The 26,996-nt window shown below is 36.5% G+C and overlaps 1 protein-coding gene across 8 annotated transcripts in view; it reads left to right on the forward strand.

Annotated features, from left to right (window-relative positions):
- MAPK8 (mitogen-activated protein kinase 8) overlaps nucleotides 1–26,996 on the forward strand; it is a 100,179-nt gene that overhangs the window by 18,369 nt on the left and 54,814 nt on the right. Inside the window, exon 1 of one of the 8 annotated variants that reach the window (XM_045437987.1) lies at nucleotides 14,846–16,605. The exons of the other annotated variants lie outside the window; for them this stretch is intronic. The gene's annotated coding sequence lies outside the window, so the exon portion shown is untranslated. Of the gene's footprint in view, nucleotides 1–14,845; nucleotides 16,606–26,996 lie in introns of those variants that run through there. 8 annotated transcript variants of the gene reach the window in all.

The following is a 26,996-nucleotide window of genomic DNA, read 5'->3' on the forward strand; positions in this document are numbered from 1 at the left end:
TTTAAGTTTATTTTTATTTATTTTGAGAGAGAGAGAGCACAAGCAGGGGAAGGGCAGAGGGAGAGAGAGAATCCTGAGCAGGCTCCCCGCTCAGTGCAGAGCCAGACGTGGGGCTCAATCCCACCACTGTGAGATCATGACCTGAGCCGGTATCAAGAGTTGGATGCTTAACCGACTTGAGCCACCCAGGTGCCCTTTTGTTTATTTTTTAAAAATTCAATGCAAATACATACAGAATATTGGAGAAAGTAAAGATAAAAAGATCAAAACTGCTCATAATCTTGCTAATAATATTTTGGTATATTTCTTTCCATATATTTTGTGTATGTGTGAGAGAGATCATTATTTATATACATGAGCTCACACATCAGGTATATGTTTATAAGGGATCCAAGAATAGTGTTAACATGTATCAATTGGGAACTATCATGGTGATAAGTGCTTTGATCTGATTAGGAATAAAGCCTGAAAAAATAGATTTTTCTCTAAAAGAAATGTGTCCTTAATGGAGTAAGAACTTTTATAAAATAAAAGAAAATTTGTAATATTGGTTTTCGTACCTTAGTCTGCTAAGGTTTATTAACATCTCTTATGTTAATATTAATATTTCTTTGACAGTAGAAAATATAGGAAGGGGTTTCAAGGGTTCCATGAAGTGAAACTTTTTATAATAATGATAATAATAATAATAAGTTGTGGGGTGCCTAGGTGGCTCATTCAGTTAAGTGTCCAACTTCAGCTTAGGCCATGATCTCAGGGTTCGTGAGTTCCAGCCCCGTATTGGGCTCTCTGCTGTCAGCATGGAGACTGCTTAGATTCCTCAGTCCCATCTCTTTGCCCCTCTCCCAATTGTGTTCTCTCTCAAAAATAAATAAACATTAAAAAAAATAATACTAAGTTGGTATTTGCCTTTTTCATGCTTGTTCTCAAGTTTTCCAGAGGCCACGTGACCAGACCTGCGATGTGGCAACAGAGTGAGTGCAGAAGCACATAAGAGAATCCAGCTGTCCGAAATTAAGCCAAAAAGAAAGGAATTTGTAAAAATGTAAAACAGAGGCAGTCTTCTCAATAGTGTTTAAAAGAAAAACTGTTTTCCACCAAAATGCTAGTTACGTTAACATGTAATAAGTTTTATTATTATGTTTAAGTAAGCTTTAAAGTTTTTAAATGTTCAGTTTTAGCATCAAATGTAGTACATATTAATAGCTATAACCAATATAAATTATAAATAAAAGTTGTCTGGGATCTTCAATATTTTTTTTAAATGTTTATTTTTGAGAGAGAGAGAGAGAGAGAGAGAGAGAGAGAGAACCAGCGGGGGAGGGGCAGAGAGAAAGGGAGACACAAAATCCGAAGCAGGCTTCAGGCTCTGGGATGTCAGCACAGAGCTCGATGTGGGGCTCGAACTCATGAACTGTGAGATCATGACCTGAGCTTAAGTTGGACGCTTAACCCACTGAGCCACCTAGGCACCCTTGGGATCTTCAATAATTTTAAAGAGCATATGGGGTCCTGAGACCAAAAAATTTAAGAGCTGCTCTGTTATAGGATATCAAGAAATCATTTGTTCACATGACTGGTTATTTTATCAGAAATATCTTGGGAAGCTGCCAAGATTCACAGGGACAGGTTTAAATTTTCCAGAGTTTTAATTTTCGCTTGAAACCTTGAATTTTATCATTGGCAGTAAATGCTGTCATTTGTTTTCCTTGAAGTAATTGACTGACTTTGTTCATTTTCAAGAAAATGTCTTCCAGATACCCTACTCCAAATTAATAGTTGTCAGTCATTCTTTCAAGTAAAAATGGTATTCGTGAAAAAGTACTCACAACTCAAGTAGTTGCACAGGTGCCTTACATTGAGACAACCATTATTTTTCAGTATACAGCAGAAGTGCCAGTATGAGCCTCCCATCTGATCATACAGGTTATTCGAATATTCCTCTTTTATACCTCATCAGAATTTGACAATTTAACTACAGTGTGAAATCTGAAACCACATAAATCAATTTTTCATATTCTATTATATAAAAATCCATTGGTCTGTCTGGCATTCAAATGAATCTTTTGCCAGTGCATTGATTATTTGGAAAATATGCGTTCAGTCAGGTCTGCAGATCTTCTGAATGTTGAAATATTTTAGTATATTGTTATTGTCATAGTGTTTTAGGACTCACTGGGCCATCACCAAAAACCCCATCTGTGTCAAGTATTTGAGGGCTAAGATTTATGTAATTAATAATTTTGGGGAAAAATTATTAAAATTGTTATCTGGAGCCAGACTGGTTACTATAAAAAGAGAAAGGCCTCAAATTACCAATATCTAAAGTAAAAGAGGGACATGACAACATATCCTGCAGACAAAGGGAATATTATCAACAATATATACTAATAATTAAACAACTTAGATGGAATGGAAAAACTCTTTTTGAAGACATGCATTACCCAGATTGACACTACAAGAAAGCAGTGTATTTATTACAAAAAATTGATTTTGTAATGAAAAAGTTTCACCTGGGCTCTTTGGCATCACAAAGGAACACTAATTCAATGGGGCCACTACTCCTAAAGCTGTGATTCTCCCAATTATTTAGTCTTGAAATGTCTTTATGTCTTTATGTTCTTAAAAATGATTGAGGATCTCAAAGAGATTTCCTTTATATGAAGTATAGGTATCAAAGTTCACCTTATTAGAAACTAAAATTAACTTTAAGAAGTTTGTTTATTTACAAAATGATAAACCAATTACAAGTTAACATGAATAGCTTTCTTTTTAACATGAATAATGTTTTTGTGAAAAATAACTATTTTCCAGAAGAAAAATAGTATTTGTTATGAAATCACTGTCTTTTAGTCTCTGGAAAATGCCTGTACATTTGTGAATGAGATTGAAAAATGTAAATGATTTGCATTTCTAGATTGACATTTGTGTCAGTGTCAAAACTTTAAAGTTGTAGTTTCCTTGTCTCGACTCGCGCAGTTTCAGAGAAGCCTGTGGTCATTTTTATCCCTGTTTCTATGTGAATTCTGGGAATTGTTCATCTTAACAGTTCCCTGTACCTCAGACTTGGGGAGTTTGCCTTGGGCATGTATAGATTAGTATTCAGCCAGAGACACAAGAGGACCCCATGATGATTTCTGGAGTTCTTTCTACTCTGAGTTATCTCCCTTCTATCTACTCCTCCCTCAAGATTCTAGATACCTTTGCCTTCCTGATGTGGCTTCTCAACTCAGTGAAGCTGCTGTGCTGTGTAGTGTGGCCTGTTCCACACAGTGGTCTGGAAGGGGCCCCCAGGCAGAATGGTAGGACAGTTAGAGGGTTTACTTACTTTGTTTTCCTTTTCTTGGGAGGTTGCAGACCTAATCTCTGTCCAGTGTCTGATAACAGTGTTGTATTTTCTCTACTTTTTAGTTACTGAAAGTGGGTAAATCTGATGCTAGTACTCAAGCAAGCCAGACACGGAAATCAGCTTTATTAATTTGTATTTTTAGAGCTGCTTTAAGAACTTTTTTTTTTTTTTAACGTTTATTTTTGAGAGACAGAGCACAAACAGAGGAGGGGCAGAGAGAGAGGGAGACACAGATCTGAAGCAGGCTTCAGGCTATGAGCTGTCAGTACAGAGCCCAACTCAGGGCTCGAGCTGTGAGATCATGACCTGAGCCAATGTTAGGTGCTCAACCAACTGAACCACCCAGGCACCTCAAGAATGATTGTTTTAAAAGAACTGAATCATATTTAATATAAATATTTAATATTTATAAATATCCATATTTAATATAAAATGGATAATACTGGACAATGGAATATTTTTTTCTTTAGGAAGCTGTAAATATCTGTTACCTGGGTTAAAACATACTACAGGTCCCCACCCCCCTAATCTGAAAGAACATTCCTATTTCACCTTTAGTATGCTAAAATGATGTTAAACAAAGAAGCAATTGCCGTTAATGTATTGGAACAATTTTTTGAGCATTCCCAGACCCCAAAATAACTTCTCTCAGGCTTTTCTGATACCTTAGGACACAGCTTGCTAGTAAATGCACAGAATAATTAAGCTAATGCACACATGCTCACAGGCAGAGTTCAAAGCTGTGGTGGTTTGGTACTGAGATACTGAGTGTAGTTCCTGGGAAGGAACTTGGCGGTGCACTCTTCCTGCTTGGAGTGTGCACTGCCTTTATAATGGCTTGCTGCAATAGGGGCACTTGTACCCCAATGTTTATAGCAGCACTCTCAACAATAGCCAAATTATGGAAAGAGCCTAAATGTCCATCAACTGATGAATGGATAAAAAAATTGTGGTTTATATACACAATGGAGTATTACGTGGCACTGAGAAAGAATGAAATATGGCCCTTTGTAGCAACGTGGATGGAACTGGAGAGTGTTATGCTAAGTGAAATAAGCCATACAGAGAAAGACAGATACCATATGGTTTCACTCTTATGTGGATCCTGAGAAACTTAACAGAAACCCATAGGGGAGGGAAAGGGAAAAAAAAAAAAAAAGAGGTTAGAGTGGAAGAGAGCCAAAGCATACGAGACTCTTAAAAACTGAGAACAAACTGAGGGTTGATGGGGGGTGGGAGGGAGGGGAGGGTGGGTGATGGGTATTGAGGAGGGCACCTGTTGGGATGAGCACTGGGTGTTATATGGAAACCAATTTGACAATAAACTTCATATATTGAAAAAAAAATAATGGCTTGCTGCAAAACAAGTGCTGAGTGCTATTTTTGGTTTTTGCCTCTTTTTTGTAAAAATGGAGATCATTGGATTTCTTTTGATTAGTGAAAACAGGTACTAATGTAGGTAGGTCTTTTCTAAAAGTGAATTGGCATAATGTAAACTTTTAAAAAGCATAGATACATGTAATAGCCTCAGTAACTAATTGTAAAAAGTATAGGAGGCTTCCAGGACACCCATATTTGAAGCAAAAGATTTCAGTTTTCATTTATTTATCAAATATTATTTGGTGTTTCCTAAATACCAAAGCAGACACTCTGCTTATGCTTTCAGGATATAGAGTGAAGAAAATAAAATAAGCATTCCCTGACATCTTGGAGCTCATAGTCTAGTGGAGAATAGCATTAATCACAAAACTAAGTGAACAATTAGAACTCTGATAAATGCAGTAAAGAGAACTTGGTATCATGGAAGCGTATAAAGACACCCAGTTTAGATTGGAGAGTGAGGGAAAGCCCACCTTTCTTCTTTCTTTCTTCTGCAAACAGAAGTTTGCAGCTGAGCTGAAATCTGAGATTTGAAGGGTGTGCAGATGCTCCTCAATTGTGAGGGAAGGAAGTAGGTTGAGTAGAACTTGGACAGTGTAGGCTGAGAGAATGCATATGCAGAAGCTATCAGGAGAGAGCCTTATATATTCCAAGGAATGAGGGAAGACTAATATGGTAATTGAAAGGCAGAATACCATTTGCTGAGACAAGGAACACTGGAGGAAGGACCAGATTTGGTTTTTAGAAGAACCGGGTTTTGGTTGTTGAACTGGAGGTGCTTTTGGAACATCCAAATGGAAATATCATGTAGGCGGTTAGATTTGAAATCAGAAGAGAGATCAGAATTGAAAATACACATTTGGATTGTTGGATCAAGGTGGTGACAGCTGTGGATGTGGGGTGAAATTCATCAGAGCAAAGGAATAGAAGTCCTAGCCTTCGAAGAATTTTTTTATTTTAATATCTAGGTAGAATAACTAGTTCTTAAAAGCCCAAGAAGAACTGATTTCAGCACACCAGGACAGTGAATTATTAGAGAAACTACAGTGTATTAGTTTTTTGTGGCTGATTTAACGAATCACCACAAGTTTAGTGGCTTGAACCAGTAGAAATTTATATTCTTTTATAGTTCTGGAGGTCACAAGTCTGAAATCAGTATTACTAGGCGAAAATCAAGGTGTTGGCAGAGCCATGCTCCTTCTAGAGACTATTTCAGCTTCTGGTGGCTGCCAGTATTTCTTAATTGTGGCCATGCCACTTCAGTCACTGCCTCTTGTGGTCACATGGCCTCCCCCTTTCTATTTAATCTCCCTCTACCTTGTAAGGATATTTATGATGGCATTTAAGGTCTATCTGGATAATCTCATCATGAAATCTCATCTGCCAAAGGTTTACCCTGAGCTGTTTTTACCTACTCAACACTGATGACACCAAATGTGTGGGATTTTTCCTCATAGCAACCAATTCTCTGATTCTCTGGACACTACATGGGTATTCTACAATTCAATACTGATACTACCAGAGTTAATGCAGACCCCACTGGTTGAAGGCCCAGTACTTCAAGATTGCCCACACTCCAGATGTCTGTTGTAAGTCTGGATCACCCCATAGTTCTGACTAAATGGCTGTAAAGTGGAGGTGGGGGGAGTTCCATAACCCCTCACCTCAGGTTTGATAATTTGCAAGAAATGACTCACAGAGATTAGAGAAGCACTTTGGCAACTATTGCTGGATTATTGTAAAGCGTGCAACTCAGGAATAGCCAGGTGGAAGAAATGCATTGGACAAGTCACAGGATGAGGAGTTTGAAGAGTTTCCATGCCCTCTCTAAGCATGTCACCTCCCAAGTACTTTAATGTGTACACCAACCTGGAAGTTCTCCAAATCCCATTGTTCAGGATTTTACTCTGTAGGCACGATTGATTAAATCATTGGACGTTGGTGATTTACTCACTCTCCAGCCACTCTTCCCCTCCTTGAAGGTCAAGGGATGGAGCTGAAAGTTCCAACCCTCTAATCATGCTTTGGTCTTCCTTGCAACCAGGACACATCTTGAAGTTACCCATGGCCCTTAGCTACCAGCTAGCCATCCAGTTAGCATACAAAAGACACTGTTACCACTGCAGAGATTCCAAAGGTTTTATTTTAGGAGCTGTGTGCCAGGAATCAATACATTTTTTATTGTGTCACATTTAACAAATAAGATAACCTTCCCAGGTTCCAAGGATTAGGACCTGGTATCTTTGGGGAAGCATTTTTCAACCTTTCACACAAGAGAAGAGAATGCTTCAAGGATTCTGTTGATCAGCTATGTTAGGTCAAGTTAAATGTGAATTGACAATATTCTGTTGGTAGTCTCGGAGACCTCTTTGATGGAAGCAGAAGCCAGATTGGAGTGTTTTAAGGGTGTAGGGAGGCTGTTTAGTACCTAGAAGTTGCAAAACTTCTTGTTTGATAGCTTTTCTGTGAAGAGAAGGATGTTCTAGGATTTGGCAGGTTGAAGAGAAGGGAGAACTTTTGAAATGAATTTTGTAAAGAGTGGGAAGTAATTTTAAAAACATTGTGCACTCATTGAGGTTTATCATGAAATGATAGTTGTATCTGTCATTTTGTGTTACTTTTTCGACTTGCACTTGAGTGTGAGTATGGAGAAAGCAGATATTTGGGTTCCTTTGGGCTTGGGATTTTGCAAAACAGGAATTTAAGGTATTCCTAAGAGTTTTTTTTAACAGGATGGGACATGGAATTTAGTAAGAGGAGGATAGATGGGGAGAAGAAAGTTAAGGTACTAGAAGACCATTTGAGTTCAAAGATTGCTTATTACGAGGGTGGTTTATCAGTAGGCTGCCAGGAGAAGAGATTATGGTTAGAGTGGTATACATGAACTGTGTTTTCTACAAGTGGGTCAGTTTCAGATGATGACTAGATCCCAGATAGTGACCATGGGAAGAGTTAGCTAGGGTTAAGTAGAGAGATAGATTGTTGTAGATGAGGATGTCAGAAAACTGAAAGAACATAGTTTTTGGACAGTGATCTCAGGGATGTTGATAATCTTTGAGGGTGATAGGGTTTAGGGTAAAGGGGAAGACTTTAACTAGGCATGAAACTCCTCAGTGAATGAGGGAGGTGCGACGAGGGCTGGTAGATCACAGCAGTAAAGATGGGAATAGGTGTTGCAGCTGAAACATGAACTTTAAAGGAGCAAGTTTTTGTGTATATGTCTCCTAAGAGAGTTTGGGAATGATAGTAGTAGTGGGGAGCAAGCAAGATACCTATACCACCATTTGAGAAAGCATGGGTGGTGGTTTGAGACAAGACAGGGTTTCATTGAAAGCAAACAAAGCAAATGTTTGGAAAAAAGATTGACAATGTAGGGGAATTTGGAGCTGCAGATTTAGTGGCTATATAGAAAGGTTTGGGAAGGTTAAGGAAGAGTGGAGGTCTTGGTCACAGGTCAGAGAGGTATAGAATTCCATGGAGATGATGGTGGGCATTTGGTTGGGCATTAAAAATAATTGTTTTTTGCTGAAATGAGAAAGGAGAGGCATTATGATTTTTTTCACCTTTTTCTTTGAGATGGTGGACACTGGGCCCAGTTCTCAAAATAATTGACTAAAATTGATCTAATGTGAAGGCTTCAGTTGATCTCAGTCTTAACTTGCTTCACAAGGCAAGTGTTTCAGCTTTTGTAGGCTTTTATTTCTACTGTTTTCAAGAGAAGGCAGTAGAGGTCAAGGAGCCAGAAGGGAAGGAGACAAAAGAAGGTGATGTTATCCATAAAAATATATGGAAATATGTGCTATAAATTTATTATTTACAAACCTGGATTATTTGATATGTGGGTTTGTAGTATTTTAATTCTAGAAAGATTACCCATTGAACATAGCACATGTGTATCTTCTGGTGTACCTCCAGTCACTTTCATTTAGCCAAGATACACTTAAGGAATGAAAGTTAAATAGTTGGTAATATAGAACAATGTCAGAGTAAACAATGATATTTTGACTCTAATTATGGGTTTCACCAGTGACCACAGATAATTTAAAAGCGACTATAGTTCATCACCTTTGAAAATATTACAAGGAAATATGGCCCAGATGAATTTTAGAAAGTTTAGGCTAAAAGATTTGCTTCTCTATATTCATTTTGTAAATTGCACATATTTTATGAGCTACTTTTGAGTTTGCAGATTATGGTACTATTTATAACTTACTCTTTTCATTCCTAAAGAGCTCCCCCATTTAAGATTTGCCAGATTGGCCATCTGCAGTTGTTTCCCACTAGTCATTAGTTTTTCATCATGTACTTAACCAAAACAGTTCTTCTGTTCATTCCTGTGTTGCGGAGTTTCACAGCAGGCCACTGTTGGGTATCGTCTTCTTGGTGGCCATTGTCAGCGTACATTTCTAAACTGGTAGACTGTTTATTAGGATCTCATTGTTGATATATTTTCTAGCCTCATAATGCTGTAAGATTAATCTTCCTGATTAAATTCAAAGTATACATTATATAGCTTCTATGAACAAGGCAATGTGTTAATTACTTTGGAAAACTTTAAAAAAAGGTAACAAAAATTTTTCTACCCTCCAAATGTCTGCAGTCCATGGAGAGGTAGCATGTATGTAAATATACCCAAATTGTGTAGTTAAATTGCTGTGAGACAGGTAAAGTTAAAATGTTGTAGAGTTCAGGAATTCTAGGTGATTGTGATATGATCGAGCTCTTTAGGAGTGAAAAGAGTAAGTTATTTTTTCCTCTCTGCCCACTGAAATCCAGATGGAGTCAGAAAACAAAAGGTTGGTAAATGCTTCCTAAAAGAAAATCACTTAAAGTGATGCGGGAAGGTTAAAGGTTAAAAATCATGAACTTTTTAAAAAAGATTATGAAGTTTTAAAGGAAAGTAAAGAATAATAATATCAGATACGTTAGAATTTGAGGAATAAATATTAACAGAACAAAACGGGCCTTTTTTATTGATAAATCATAGTGGAAGACTTTGACATCCTTATCTCTGAGAGTAAAATATACAGAGAACAAACAAGACCATAGGAAATAGTAGAGATTTAGATAAACTTGTCAGGGATTCCCAGTTTCATGGCTTGATCCAATATTTCTATGAATTCCCCACTTTATTTCCTTATGGTTGACTCACTCTTAACTATTGGATGCCTTCTCAATTTGGCTTGTGAGTCAGCAAGTATACAAGCCTTGGCTCTTTTTTATATTCTGCTAGAAAACCAATCCTAAATATTTTGTGAAATAAGTGAAATTACCAAATATTTGTAGTGTCGAGGGGAAGTGTATGAATGAAATAAATCAGGATCATCTCTTTGAGTTCAAAATCTGATTTTTTTGTAACACACACATGCACCCTGCACACCAACACACACACACACATGCACACACAATCTGCCCCTCTTTACCAAGCTTAACCCTGAAGAAAATATAAAAGTAAACTTAAAAGTGATGCAGTATAGACTTCTGCTTCCAGAAAGATGGAATAGATACACTTTTCCCTGTTCTTCCTAATAAGTACAGCTAAAACCCTAGACATTATGGATAAAACAAATGTAAGAGTCCTGAAAAGTTGAGAGAAGAAGGATTGGCTTAGGACCTCAGGACCTAAATAACATGATGGTAAAAATCCTGGGTTTTCTTATTGCCTCATATATTCTAGAATGAGTGTGGAGAAGTTGGCAACCCTGAAATGTTGGGCACAGACCAATAAAACTCTGAGAAAAGTCTATCTTCTTTTTAACCAAGGACTAGAAAAGGAATAGCCTAGTGGGAGGAAAAACTTTTAGGCAATAACTGCTCGGCTCCAGCCAAATACACAGGAAAGATCACCTTGATTAGCAAAAGCCAAGTAGAGACCTAGACTTCCACTCTTCTCGGGCATAACAAGGCAACCCCTCCCCAGTGGTGTCAGTGGTGGTAATGTGGGGAACAGTGACTGTACACTTTTCCTAGCCGGGGCAGTATTGAGGATCATGAGCTCCCACCTTCAAATAGCAAGGAGTTCCTCCTTCCCTCCCTGCCCACGTGTGGTGAAGAAAAACCTGATGAATAATCTGGGCTACCACCCATGCCAGGCAGTAATGAGGCTGTATTCTTTCCTCATCAGAGCATTCTTAGAGAAAGCCTGCTATAACAATATTTAAAAAGATCCAGAGTCTCATAACATAATATCCCAAATATCCAGGTTTCAATTGAAAATATATCAAGAACCAGAAATGTTTTAATTCAAATTAGAAAAGACAATTAAGACATGCCAACATCAAGACAGGATTTTAAAGCAGCACCAAGAAAATGTTTCAACAAGCAATTGCAAACATATTGAAATAAATGAAAAAATAGAAATTCTCAACAAAGAGTAAGTGTCAGCAACTTTGATGAAATGAACTGACTGCTCAGAAAGCACAAGCTGCCACAGCTCACACAGTATGATATAATTTGAATAGCTCTATAACTGTTAAGAAATGTTGTAATTTTAAAGAAAATTTTAAGAAAATTTGTAATTTTAAAATGAAAACTAGACCCAGATAGTTTCACTGGAGAATTCTACCAAATGCTTGAAGAACGCATACTTTTTGTACACAGTCTCTGCCAGTAAGTATAAGATGAATGAACCCTTCCTAATTCATTTTATGAAACTAGTATTAACTTTGCCACCAAAATCAGACATTACAAAAAAAACCCCACAAAACTGTACACCAGTATCGCTCTCATAAGAATAGGTGCAAAAAACCTTTAAACAAAATGTGAGTAAATATAATTCAGCAGTGTATAAAAAATTATACACTGGGACCAGGTGGACGTTATTCCAGGAATGCAAGGTTGGCTCAAGTGTTTGAAAATCAGCCAGTGTAATCACCCATATTAACAGGATAATGAAGAAAAGTCACATGATCATATCAGTTGTTGTAGAAAAAGCATTTGACAAAGTTGAATACCATTCACTACTAAAACTTTCAGAAAATTAAGAATAGAGGGAAACTTCTTCAAATTCATAAAGAACATACAAAGAAAACATGCAGTTGATGTCATACTTGATTAAAGCAAGAATACCCTTATTTTTGGAAATAATATGTCAAGGATGTCCATTTTCACTACTCTTATTCAGCGTAGTGTTCGAAGTTTCAGGCAGCACAATAAGAAGGAAAAAAAGGGCATACATACAGATTGGAAAGGGAGAGAGGAAACTGTTCCTATTTGCCTGTGATATGATCACGTCTGTAGAAAATCCCAAATAATCTACAAAAAAACCCTGTAGAACTAACAAGTGAGTTCAGCAAGATCACAGGACACAAGATTAACATACAAAAAGCAGTTTCTGTACTCCAGAAATGAACATGTAGAAACTGAAAAAAAAAAAAAAAAAATACCACTACTGGGACACCTGGGTGGCTCAGTCAGTTGAGTGACTTCAGGTCATGATCTCATGGTTTGTGAGTTCAAGCCTGCATCAAGCTCTCTGCTGCACGGAGCCCACTTTGGATTCTCTGTCCCCCTCTCTACATCTCCCCTGTTCATGCTCTCTGTCAAAAATAAATAAAAATATTTTAAAAATACCAATACCATTTGTAATTGCTTTAAAAAATGAAATACTTACATATGAAACTAACAAAACATGTATAAAACTTGTATACTGAAAACTATAAGATGCTGCTGAAAGAAATCTAAAATCTAAATTAATAGAGATACTTTGTTCATAGGTTGGAAGACTCAACAAAGTACTGAAGTCTGTTTTCCCAAAATGGCTATACAAGTTTAACAAAAGCCCTGTCAGAATCTCAGCAAGGTATTTTTGTGGGTATGGACAAAATCATCCTAAAATTTATATGGAAAGGCAAAGGAAGTAGAGTAGCTAAAACAACTTTGAAAAAGGAAGAATAAAATGGAAAGAGTTACTGTACATGATTTCAAGCCTTATTATGTAGCTAGAATAATCATGACTGTTTGGTAGTGTCAGACAGACCTATAGGTCACTGGGACAGACTAGAAACAAATCCACATAAGTAAGGTCAATTTATTTTTGGTAGATGTGTAAAAGAGAATAGAGGAAGGATAGTCTTTACAACAAATGGTGCTGGCACAACGGAGTATACATTTGGTGCTGGCAACCAAATGAACTTTAACCTAAACCTCATACATGACGCAAAAATTAACTCAAAATAGATCATAGATTTAAATGTAAATCCTGCAGCCATAAATCTTCAAAAAGGAAACACAGGAAAATCTCTGAGACTTAGGACTTGGTGAAGGGTTCCTAGACATGACCCCAAAACCACAATTCATATAAGAAAAAAAAATCAATAATTTGTCCTTCACCAAAATTAAAAATATTTGCTCCATGAACGACCATGTTAAAAGGATGAAAAGACAGACTACGTAGTGGGAGAAAATGTTAGCAGCCCACCTATGTGACAAAGCACTCATAACTGAAATAAGTAAAAAATTCCTAAAGCCCAATAGTAAAAAAGCAGTCCAGTTAAAAAGTGGGCAGAAGATGTGAAGAAACATTGTAATGAAGAGGATATATGGGTGGCAAATAGCATATAAAAAGATGTTCAGTACTACCAGCCATCAGCAAAATACAAATTAAGATTATGAGATATATCTACCCAACCAACAGAACGATTAAAGTAAAAAGTAGCATGTATATTGACATAAAGAGTAGCAACTAAAAGAAATAGAAGGAATAACTTTGACATATAGGGTAGGGAATTGAATAAGGAAGACTATGAAATCCTAAGAAAGAAACAGGCAAAAACAATTTACAGAATAAGCAGAAAACAAAATGATGGACATAAATCCTACTATATTTGTAAACCATGTTAAATATAAAATGGGCTAAGTCTCAATTAATTTAAGACTGGATTTTGAAATTTTTACTCTACAGTTTACAAAATAAAATTGACAGTAAAAGGGTGGAAAGGATACATCGTGCAAATACTAGTACATATTTTTAAGTGAAAAAGCTTTACTAGAGATAAATTGGGTTGTTTCATATTAATAAAAGATACAGTTTAATACAAAAATTAATTCTAAATGTTAGGTACCTCATACTGTGACCCCCAAAAATATGTAAAGCAAAAAAATGCAGAAATAATACAAGAAGGAAAAAAAGGCATAAGCATAATTTTGAGAGTTTTCAGCTTTCTCTCATTGACTGATAAAACAAGCAGACAGAATATTGACATAAAACCTTATAGCATCTTTTTAGCTATTGCATGTCTGTAGAATTTGTAGTCACATCCCTTTTTTTTCACCACTCTTATTAAGGGGAGCTTGTGCTACCTTTTGCTCAGTCTTGCCAGAAATTCATCAATTTTTGTTAGTCTTTTTTAAAATTTTTCAATTTTTAAAATACACATAAAATTTACCATTGGTCACGTTTACTATATTTACAGTGTTGCACAACTGTATACTCTAGTATACACTACTGTATAGTTCCCAAACATTTCACTACTCCAAAAGGAGACCCTGTACGCATTAAGTAGTCACTTCTTCCCCAACTCCAGCCCCTGGCAACTTCGTATCTACTTATTGTCTCTATGGATTTGCCTGTTCTCAATATTTCTTATAAATGGAGTCATACAGTATGTGGCCATTTATGTCTGGCTTCTTTTATTACCAGTGTTTTTCAGTTCAGATCACTCATGTTGTAGCATGTATCATCACTGCTTTCTTCCTTTGTATGTCAGAATAACATTCTATTGTATATATGTACCACATCTGGTTTGTTCATTCATCAGTTGATAGACATTTGGGTTGTTTCTACCTTCGGTAATTGTGACTAGTACTGCCATGAATATTTGGGTAGAAGGACCTATTTTCATTTCTTTTGCATTTATGCCCAGGAGGGGAATTGCTGGGCCATATATTAATTAATTCTGTGTTTAACTTATTGAGGCACCCACCAAACTGTTTTCCACAGCATTTGCATCATTTTACATTTTTGCTAGCCATATACAAGGGCTAAAATTTCTCCACATCTCGCCAATGCTTGTTATCGTCTGTGTTTTTGTTATAGCCATCCTAGTGGATATGAAGTGCTATCTCGGGGTTTTGATTTGAGTTTGCCTGATGGCCAGTCATGTTGAATATCTTTTCATGTGCTTACTGACCATTTGTATTTAATCTTTCGAGAAAGGTTTTTGCCCGTTATTTATTTATTTATTTATTTATTTATTTATTTATTTATTTATTTTAAGGTTTATTTATTTATTTTGAGAGAGCGAGAAAGTGTGAATCAGGGAGGGGCAGAGAGAGTGGGAGAGAGAATCCCAAGCTGGCTCCACACTGTCAGTGCAGAGCCCAACATGGGCTTGAACCCACCAGCTGTGAGATCATGACCTGAGCCGAAGCTGGTTAACCGACTGAGGCAGTTGTCTTTTTGTTACTGAATTGTACGAGTTCTTTATATATTCTGAATTCTGGACCTTCGTCAGATAATATGAGTTGCAAATATTTTCTCTTATTCTGTGGGTTGCCTTTCACTTTCTTGATAATGTCCTTTGATGTACGAAGTTTTTTTTTTTTTTTTTTCCAACGTTTATTTTTGGGACAGAGAGAGACAGAGCATGAACGGGGGAGGGGCAGAGAGAGAGGGAGACACAGAATCGGAAACAGGCTCCAGGCTCTGAGCCATCAGCCCAGAGCCCGACGTGGGGCTCGAACTCACAGACCGCGAGATCGTGACCTGGCTGAAGTCAGACGCTTAACCGACTGCGCCACCCAGGCGCCCCGTGATGTACGAAGTTTTTAATTTTGGTGAGGTCCGTCCAATTCATCCGTTTTTTTTTTTTATTTTGTTTAGTGTGGTTTTGGGGACATATCTAAAAAATCATTGCCAAATCCATGGTTAAGATTTACTCCTCAGTTTTTCAGGAGTTTTGGCTTTTGTATTTAGGTCTCTGATACATTTTGAGCTAATTTTTTAATATGGTATAGATAAGGGTTTCATTCCTTTCCATGTTGTTATCTAGCTGTCTAGCACTGTTTGTTGAAGAGACTATTAGTGCATAGAATTATCTTGGCGTTTTGTTGAAAATCAGTTGACCATTGGTGTGTGTGTATTTCTGGACTCTATGATCTACTTGTCAGTCCTTACTCTAATACCATACTGTTTTGATTACTACAATTTTGTGGTAAATTTTGAAATCAGAACGTGTGAATCTCCCATCTTAGTGTTTTATAAAAAAATTCAGCTTTTTGCTGATCCCTGTAATGTTTGTTTCATTAATTTGTGCTTTCATCTTCATTATTTTCTTCCTTTTACTGTACTTCTTGGACTTATTTTGATACTCTTCTTCTAACTTTCTTGGGTTCACATTTGGCTTATTAATTTTTACTTTTCTTAAGTGTGAATTTCCTTCCATCATTATACTGCATAACTTTATCCCTCAAGTTTTAATGTTTTTTTTTCATTAATTCAGTTCCAGGTGTCACTTTCAGTAGTTTTCTGTTTATACTTTACTGTTCCATTAAGGTATTTTTAGTTTTATCATTTAAAACCTGTTACACGAGCTTTAAAGAAATGTAAACTAAAACTACATGAGATACTATTAGTTTACATTAAAAATTTTGTCCATTCCAAGAGTTGGTGTTACCATTTTGGAAAATAATTTGGTATCACCTAGTAAAGCTGAACATGTGCTTATCCTATGACCCAGCAGCTCAACTCTTAGGTAAATACCCTAGAAAGAGCATAAGCAAATGTGTATGGGGGATATCTACATGAATGTTCAAAGCAGTGTTTTTCATTACAGCCCAAAATCAGAAACAACCTAAATCTCCATCAGTAGTAAATTGGATAAATTGTGGTGTGTTCATGTAGTGGAATACCATTCTACAGGGACAATGAACTACAGGTACACAAACACATGCACTCCCTCTCCCTCTCCCTGTCCCTCTCCCTCTCCCTCTCTCTGTCTCTCACATATCATAGTTATAAAATCAAATGAAAGAAGAAAAAACAATATGTGTGACTGTGATTTCTTTTATATGAAGTTCAGTAAGAGGCAAAACTGAAAAGTATGACTGGGATAAATAACTAGATTGTGAAGCTATAAAGAAAAGCAAGGGAATGATTCTCCAGACTTGGATAAATGGTTACCTCTTGTGGATGACAGAGATGGCATTGGGGAGGAATTTCAAGGGACTGGCAATGAGTGGTGGTTACACTGATGTACATACACTTTATTCTTTAAGTGTGTGTATATATTTAATACACTTTTGATAAGTGATAGATTTTACAAGATGAATTCTTTCTACATTTATGCACCAGTAAATCTATATTGATGAAATGGTTGATTTTTTTTTTTTTTAGAACATATAAATAACCAAAATGGGATCAGAAGAAGTGAAAGACTTGAACTGATCAATATGAAAATGATATCAAGCTGGCTACTTTTATATGTGAAATGGGAACCTGACCCACTTTTTAGAGCAGTCTGCTTTTGTATTTCCCTAACTCTCTTAGACACTACTACCTGATCAGATTACTAAAATCTCAAAAATGTCATTTCTAAAACCAATTTTTTCATCTTTCTGCTTTTCTGGTGTTGCCAGCCTCTTTATTTATTTTCGTTGACTGCCCTTATTTGACTTCTGATCACCACTGAACTTACTTTATAACGTTTTCATTTTATTCACTTTCCCAAGCTTTCCCCCTCTATTCCTGATCTCTTACTGTTACCCAGGACCTTATGTTGTTTTCAGTGCCAAAACAAGCCACTGAACATGAATCCTTTCAACTTCCACCTAGGCTTAAATGTTTCCGTATTGCACATAGAATAATGCTTACCGTTTTCAAAAAGGAAATGTATTAGAGATATCACCTCTCTCCTTTTTATCTCCTTTTCAGTTTTCAAGCCACTCCACTCTACTGACATTGCTCTCTCATACTTCTCCACGTTTTCCTTCTTACCCTGATTGCTGTTGTCGTTTCTTCCTTACTCCTTCCCTCTCTCCCATTCTCATTTACTTTCTTCCTTAACTTTCTCTTCAAACAAAAAACAAACAAAACCCTTGTAAGTCTTTCCCAAGGAGCACTTCTTAGCTTGCATTTTTCATCTTACCAATTCATATGTAAAACAATATGTTACATGACATAATTGTGTTTTCTACTTGGGTTAGTAATAACCACTACATTTCCTGGCACACACATTAGATTGTCTTCAATTCTAGTAGCCTCTTCCTCATGCCTATATATTTAGCTGGTTAACAAAAAACCCTATTGATTTTCTTTCTAGTACTTTTTAAGTCTTCACTCATTTCCATTGACCTGGCCAGGTTCATTTGCCTTTCATAAAAGCCCTTAGATGGTTCCCCAAGGTCTGCAGTGCAAAAATAAACTCATCCCACCTTTCTAGTCTTATTTCCAGCTATAGATCCTTCATGAGGCTTGTATGCCTGACAAAATGGACTATTTTTTACTCTTTCTTTACAGTTGCTGGTTTTGCTTCCCGCCCCCCCCTTTTTTGGTCTTTTGCCTCTTTTTGTAATTTATTCTCTTTACCCACATACCCATCCCCTCCACCTCCTCTCCCTCCCTCCCTAAATCTCAGAAAGAATGATACATAAGTAAAAGTTGTCTTTTTTCAGGCTAAATTCTTAGCTTCAAAGATTTATGTAGCACTGTATTTGTATCTTTTCTGACTCTTGTTTTTCTGTTTTGCATTAAAATGAACTTGAGTTGGTGTCTTATTCCTACTAACTAGTGTTTCTGTATCTTGGGGTCAGGCAGTCATCTTTACTCTTTGGAGCTTGGAACACAGTTTCCATTGTTAAATGTGAGTTAATTGGAAAAAATTTCAAACCAAAAAAACCCCCACATTTTCTTTTAATTAACCTCCGGGGGGGGGGGGCACCTAAAAACCCATTAAAGTTTAGAGTTAAAACCTTGCCTCTTATATATTCCAAATTTAAGTGAATTGCCCAATATCACACTGTTCAAGTAATTTGTGGCTTCTGAATCTTTTACATTTTCACATTCTGACTTTTAGAAGCAGTGCTGTTGATTTGAGTACTTGGGAGAGTTTAATCCTCTCGTCCTTCCTGGGGCCTGGAGTTTATTAAGTCTTAGACATTTTCCTAGGGCCTCCTGCTCTGCTAGGCGGTGCAGGGAGTGAGTGCCAGGAGATCCTAAGTGAGCTGGGGTCCTCATAACCCTAATAGCATGGGAATCCTCAGGCAGAAAGGTGGCATCATCTGTCACTCTGTTCCCAGTTCCCCCCCTTTTGTTTTCAACCAGAGGCTGCCACCTTGTTTCTACTGCCTATAGCCTTTCCACAGACCTTTGTAGCTGGAGGAAATCTTTCTTATTTTGTCTTTTACATTCTTGCATGTATTCTGATGATGTGGTTTTAAGAAAAATTCAAGGATGAGTGTTTGTCTCTGTTAATCATCTGTATCCATAAAATCTGAATAACATCCAGATAAACTTGTTACCCCTTTAATTCTCTTCATCTTTCCTCAATACCTACTTCTTAGTTCTCTACTATCTTTTCTAGATTGTCATTTACTGTTCCCCAAAACATACACCTTATTGTTTTCTTCATAGAAAAGAATTGGGACAGTAGGCATTTTTCTTACAGAAATAAACTTATTTTTTCTCATATCCACTAGATGGCTCAGGCGTACCACTTTGGCAGCACATATTGATGTTTGCCTGCTACGCCTGTGATTTCCATTTTCTGAATACTGCTTGCTTTTAAGGTGTCTGGATGGGCTCTTATCTGGACCAGTTATTCCAGTGCTTTACTTATACCTAATTGCAAATTCCTCACATTTTCTGATTATTTAGAAACATCTGAGAAGTAGCTGAAGTGTCCTTCATATAAAAGTAAAGAAGGTAAAGTATATTTTACAATTCTTAGAAGATTTTATGTTTTACTTTGAAGAGCTGTTCTGGACCTCAGTTCACTTGCCAACAGTCTGTATATAGATTCCCTCAAACTAGGCACACAGTTGGTAACTCATCCTTTTCTTCCTGACTCATAGTCTTCTGAGGCATTTTGCAGAATATGGTGGTACTTTATAAGGTTTTGAGGCACATTAGGAATATTTGCTTCAGTGCAGTGGTAATATTTGTTGAGTGTTTATGTGTTTGGCACTGTACTAGGCAGTGAGGGGGAAATACCAGATGAATAAACAGGAAATGTTTATCAATAAGAAGCCCATTGCATTAGTTTTTTTTCCTTGAGTTTCTGAAGCCAAGTAAGGTAGAATGAAATAGCTGAAGGAAGTTGTGTTTGTAATCAATCATGTGTATATCATGAGGAGAATTTAATCTTGTTTCGACATTGTGTTGATATTGTAGATTTTTAAAAACGATTTTTTTTAGAAATATTTTATGTTCATGGTTAGTTATTTTAGTTGTTAAGTGGAAAGGAAAGGGAACTAAGATTGGTTGGATGCTTATCATGTTCCAGTTTCTTATTTAAAAAAAATTTTTTTAACGTTTTATTTATTTTTGAGAGAGAGAGACAGAGCACGAGTGGGGAAGGGGCAGAGAGGGAGACAGAATCCAGAGCAGGCTCCAGGCTCTGAGCTGTCAGCACAGAGCCCTACATGGGAGCCCTACACGGGGCTTGAACCCACAAACTGTGAGATCATGACCTGAGCCAAAGTCGGAGACTTAACCGTCTGAGCTACCCAGGCGCTCCTCCAGTTTCTTATTTAACGTACAGTATTTAATTTGATTATTTCCCAGTAGCCTGGAAGATAAGTACAAATATCTCCATTTTACAGATGTAGAAACAGAGGAATCAACTGGGTTAAGTAAATTGCCCAGGATCAAACAACTAGTAAATGGAGAGGCAAAATTTGGATCCATGTCAGACCTACTTCAGGACTTTTGTTCTTTCTAGGCATCTGTGTTGTCTCCTGGAATAATTGTCCTTGTGCCTCCAGAAAGGGAACCTGGGACTCTGGCATGTCAAGGGTTGCTTTTATTCTTTTGACCAAGAGAAAGCTATTATTTCCTGAAGTATCAGAACGAATTTTAGTGTTTAACTGGTTAGATCCTTCCATAGTTTGACAGAAAGGGAGATACTCCAGTGGATTGATGGCCTTTGACAGTTGATCTTTTAACCACCTTTGATGTTATAAAGAAGTGTTTGGGAAACTAGAGCAATCACTCATACTATCTTTGACATAATCTTATAATGATAGTAAACTTTGTGTAAAAAGTGATTTATCCAGAGAAATTGTACCTAACCTTATTTTTCAGGTATTGTATATGTATATATTTAATACCCATGGTAATAACTACGAATTGATTCCATTCAGTTTGAAAATGATACGATTTAAAGGAAAATGACAAGTGACTGAAATAAAAATACACAACATATTAACAGTATTGTAACTAGATAACAGGTTGTTTCTTTTCATAAAACTCCCTTGTATTCTCCATTCTTTAAGGGTCATGTAGCTGTGTAAAACAGGAAATATAGTTATTGTCTAAGGTTCTTAAGTAAACAAGATTGAAATAAAGTAAAACAAACTAAAAAAAAATTACATAAAACAGGTATTTAATTTCTCTATGGTTGTGGTATCATTTTTCTTGGTTCTGTAGTCTTCGTCCTTTTCCACTTATTAGTAAACAGTCGTTAGGTACATATCCTTCAGAGTTTTCAAAGTTGGTATTGTACCTTCACAACTATGAAAACAAAAATAACTCCTGACTTGAACACATTGATGTTATTTTATGTCATCAAATTGCAGTTAAACAATGTCATCCCATGACCATGAGTAATTTATACTCTGTCACCTTGTAAATTACCCTACACACTGCTTACATTGAGATTTTTATTCCTTTTGATGTATTATTGGGCATTGACAGTTACTGTATTTATAAAATGTTGCATTGTATGGAAATTCCAAAGCGTTGCCAACTCTTGATAACCAAGATAATGATAAGCTAAAGAGAGTCTTAATTCTATCTTTCAAGGGGAATGTAAAATTATCTGTCTATAACGAAACTTTGGCAAAGTTAGAGCAAAGTTAGAGCTGAGCCAGAGTCAGATGCTTAACGACTCAGCCACCCATGTGCGTTGGTAAAGGTGTTTTAAAAAGTGTGTGGAATTTCTAGCCATTTTATTATTGATAGCTACATATCTGAATTATTTTTTAGATATAAGGAAGGAATTCTAAGTTGTCAAGGAATGCGCGTGTTCAGTGAGTTACAGTGGTGGAATGACAATTGGATAACAATTGTATCTTGCTGAATCAACTTACTCTAAATCTTAATTGCATATTTTATTGTTTAGTCACTTCCTGATTCAAGAAGTCACAATAGGTAGAATTTAATAGCTAGCATGTTCTACTTCATATCTTGTAGAATGTTCTTGGCAAGTAAAGTCCACAAGAAATAAAAAATAAAATGAGAATTATTACAGACTACAGTTTATCAATCTGTTTTCCATAATTTGAAGTGTCTATGTCTTGTGTAATAAGAGAACCCTAGGTATAGTCAAATATTTAACCCATTATAACGTATTGTTAGTTGGAAATGAACGGATTTTTTTTTAATGAATATTTTTAATGTATATTTTATATCCCTGTGTCTTGTAAATGTCATTGGTTTGCTATTTTGACTTTTTTGATTGTGGTCCATAACCAATATCTGGTCCATAAAAACATCACAAAAATACTGATACAGTATACACTGTGTGTGTGTGAAAGTAAAAGTTTCACAATTATTAACACATGAGCTGCTCTCTCTGATACTCTGTTCTCTTCTGTTTCATTTGAAAAATCTAATCAAAATTGATTTCATGATCCATCAGTGGGTTGGGACACATAGTTGGGGAAAAAAATGCCATGTAGGATTGAAAAGTAAATTTTTCGCCCTAAGTATTGGCAGCTAACTATTCTGAAGCAGCTAGGATATTTGGAAAGCTTTCTTACTGCACTTTAATGGCTGGCTTCAAAAAAAAAAAAAAAAAATCTTACTTTCTTGAATCCTCTCTGCTGTGTAATCACAAATGTTATTTCACTTTGTTTTTCTGGATGTGAATATTTAACTGAGTGATAGAAGGTGTTAAACCAAAAAAATCTTACTTTCTTGACTCATCCCTGCTGTATAATCACAAATGTTATTTCACTTTGTTTTTCTGGACTTGAATATTTAACTGAATGATTAGAAGGTGTTAAACCAAGAACCATCTGAGATACCAAGCCCACAAAGGAAAATTTAATATTGACTGAAATACCTTTGTTAATTGTATAGTTTTACAATTAAGACATTTTAGTTAATACAAAGTAAGTTTCAAGTTAGTTTTTTTTTTAATTTTTTTTTTCAACGTTTATTTATTTTTGGGACAGAGAGAGACAGAGCATGAACGGGGGAGGGGCAAAGAGAGAGGGAGACACAGAATCGGAAACAGGCTCCAGGCTCTGAGCCATCAGCCCAGAGCCTGACACGGGGCTCGAACTCACGGACCGCAAGATCGTGACCTGGCTGAAGTCGGACGCTTAACTGACTGCGCCATCCAGGCGCCCCTCAAGTTAGTTTTTTAAAGGGATGTCATTAACCAGGACAAAACAACAACCCTTGGTAACGAAAACATTTTAAACATGAAAAGTCTATGTTGTAGACAAATAGAATTTTATTACTAATAAGTAGTCATTATCATATTCGGGAGCATTAATAACTCATTCAAATCATTTACATTGAATTGCTTTACATGTTTTATCTTTGCGTAACCAAGAAACTTGACATTTTTTGTTGACATAAAATTTTACAGTTGGATATATAGGTAACTTTTAGTACAGTATAAAAAATACTAAGTGTCATGAAAGGTATAGATAAAATTCAGATGACAAGTACCATTTTCTGGCCTTATGTGATGGCTTATATTTAAACACTTGGAAATGATGGAGAAAGGTGTTTCACAGAAGAGAACAGAGATGTAAAGGCAGAAAAGTTTGATACGTTCAAGAAATAAAAAGTAGTCCACTTGAATAGGCTTTGTTCTAGAGGTAGTTTTTAAGCAGAGGAGAGAATTGACATTTTTTAATACCTAGTTGTTACAGGAGATAGGATGGATTTCAATGGGGTGAAATTAGGCGGAGAGATTAAAAATTCATTGAAATAGTTTAGAGAAGAAGAAATGAGATCGAATAGGATAGTGTCTATAGAAATAAAGAATTTATCCAAGATACCAGAGGAAAATCAACATGATTTGTCAACTCATTAGATTAATTTATTCATAAGTATTAGATTAATTTATTCATAAGTATTTAGGTATCTGCTGTGCAATTCTGAGAACACAACTGTGAACAAAACAAATGCTATTTGTCCTTACAGGGTTTTTATTAGTCCAATGGGAAGCCCAAACATTTACAAATACAGTAATACATATGCTGCCATAGAGGAAAGCTACTGTGCCCTGAGAGTGACTGCACTGGCCACTAAACTCAGAAACCTTACTGTTGTGTACATCTTGACCAGGGAAAGTGAGTGGGGAGAAGTATGTTGCAGGTAAAAAGAAACCATGTGTCACCTTGTAGGTGAGAGAGATCGTGGTACATTGTGGAACTAAAATAAATTAATTGTGGCTGTATGCTGGACGCTGGGGAGGCCAGGGCTAAATCATCCATAGCCTTGAAAACCCTCATGAAAGGTTTGGGCTTTGTCCTATGAGCAGAAGGAAACCAAGGTATGATTTTAAGCAAAGGAGATGCCGGATCAAATTTGCATGTTAGAAGGATTATTTTTGTTAAGGATGCTTTAGTTTTAAGTAAGAAACTTTGGCAAAACACAAAGAAAGTGACCCAGAGATATTCAGCATATGCAAGGGTAAGGAAGTACAGCAGACCTCAGAAAGGTCTGGAACCAAAAACACGTCCTGAATTAGTATCAGGTGCTCTTGCTTTCCTTCTCCCTCACCTTCACTGCAAGGTGTCTTGTCTCTAGCTTCTGTTTTATTGTCTTTTCTTTCTGTACTGGCTTCTCGGTTTCTTTTAACTACAAAGCTAACCCACAGCCTCTTAGTTTTTCTCCCAGTTCCAGATTGCGTGGAGAAAATCCAATTGGCTCATTAAGTCAGTTGTTTCCCCTAGATATAATCAGCTATGGCCAGGAGAGCATACAGCAGAAGCATAACTGCTTCAAAGCCCACCCCTCTCATAATTAAAGGGGTGCAGTGAGTTGTGGGCTGGGGAGATTTCTCGGAATTAATCAAATTTAGAAGATCAGTCTGACAGTAGAATGAAGAATTGAGGGCAGGGAGACTAGAGGTCTTCTTTGGGAGAATACAATAATTCAGACAATAGATGTTGGCCAGAGTTGGAGTGGTGAGTTCGAAGAGAATAAATTTGTGGTAAAGATTGAATCTCTAGAACTGTATGGTAAATTGGATATGGGAGGATAAAGAATCAAGGATAATGTCTGTGTTTCTGACTTAAATACCTGAGTTCATCATGATAGCACCCAGAGCTAGAAAGAACATAGAAATAGGTTTGGTGGGATTGAAGGAGATGGAATGATTTCTTCCTTATTGTCCATTCAGAGCTTGAGGTAGCTTTGAGACATCTAAATGGAGATGTTTAATAGACCATTGAATATATGTATCTAGGGCAGAGGAAAAAGCTCAGTGGTAGTTAAATATTTGAAAGCTAGTTTTAAGTATTAACTGAAGCCATGAGAATGGATAAGATGGCCCTGGGAGAGATAACAATAGAAGAGAGCCAGGACTGTGCTGAAGACAATCCTATTTGAGGGCTGGCAGGGAAAAGGAGTTTGTAAGGGAAGACCGATAAGTGAGAAAAATCAGAAAACGCAATGTTTTTAGGAACCCAAGGAAAGAGGAGAATGTGGTGAACAGTGCCAGATTCTGCTGAGTAAAATTAGGTTGACTTTCAGAGCAAGGAGTTTGTTGATCACCTTGGTGAATGAGTTTAATGGAAGTGGTGAAAACGGAAGCAGAAGGTTGAGAACTCTCTGAGGGGTAGAGATCAAAATAGCAAATAGTGCTTGAGAAATTTGAATGGAAGGAGAGAGAGGGGCCTATGGCTAGAGATTGCTTTTGATGGTGAAATAGAGTTTTTTAAGCGTGTGTATGTATTTTTTTTAAATAGTAGGGCCTTATTCATTATTGAGTGCTAGGAGAAAGAGTGATGATTATTTGAGCAATAGTAGTTATTCAGAGCACTGTTGTTACATTGTAATAGTGAAGGATGAAGCAAAAGTAAATATATGGATATTAGTTCGGCAAGAGATTTTCTGACTTTGGTTTTCTCTAGGAAGAGATTGTTATTATCTGCAAGTAAGGTAAGGTTGAAGATTTAAAGAGCAAGGGGACTATTTGACATAGATTCTGTTGACCCTTGAATAATGTGGGGGTTAGGGGTGCCAGCCTTCATGCAGTGGAAAATCTGCATCTAACTTTTGACTTCTCCAGAACTTAACTATTTACAGCCTGCTATTGATGGGAAGCTTTACTGATAACATAAATAGTTGATTAATGCATATTATGTATATGTATCATATACTGTATTCTTACAATAAAGTACGCTAGAGAAAAGAAAATGTTACTAAGAAAATGCTATTTAGAAAATCAGAAGGAAGAGAAAATACATTTATATAATACTGTGCTATATTTATTGAAAAAAATTCACATATGAGTGGACCTACACAATTCAAACCTGTGCTGTTCCTTGGTCAACTGTACTGTAGAAATTAGAGAAGACAGCTGACTAGGGAAATCTAGGATTATCTGTCTGGCTTAGTTTTCAGGCCTTGAATTTAAAAGCAGTACCAGTATGAACCATTGTGTTTTTTGTTCAGCAGCTTCTGTATAGACTCAGGAAACAGCCAGTTTGGTCCACACTGTGTTATTCCAGGTTAGTGCATCAGGAGAGAGCAGAGCAGGGATGTTGGCTTAGTGGTGGTCTGACTAATGGACTGTGGAATTTAAGATGAGGAAGGAAAAAAGTAGAAGCTTTAAAAGCCTGAGGGTCCGTGTGTGCAAAGAATAAATGAGAATAACTCTGTAAGGGACTGATCCTAAGTGAAGGTGACACTAAAGGAAAATGAACCAATAGTTTTACTAGAAGAATGGTACTGCTGGTAAAAGAAATAGATACAGAAGGAAGAGTGAGTTTTGGAAGAAAGAAAGGTTCGATTTTAACTATTTATAGTTTGAATACCTATAGAACATACTCAGATGACTAAGAGACAGTTGAATATATAGGAGAGAGTTCTGGTCTGGAAATAAAACTGGGAGATCATAATTGAAGCCATGAATTTACC

The sequence above is a fragment of the Leopardus geoffroyi genome, chromosome D2 (assembly GCF_018350155.1).
Source record: "Leopardus geoffroyi isolate Oge1 chromosome D2, O.geoffroyi_Oge1_pat1.0, whole genome shotgun sequence".
Lineage (NCBI taxonomy): Eukaryota > Metazoa > Chordata > Mammalia > Carnivora > Felidae > Leopardus > Leopardus geoffroyi.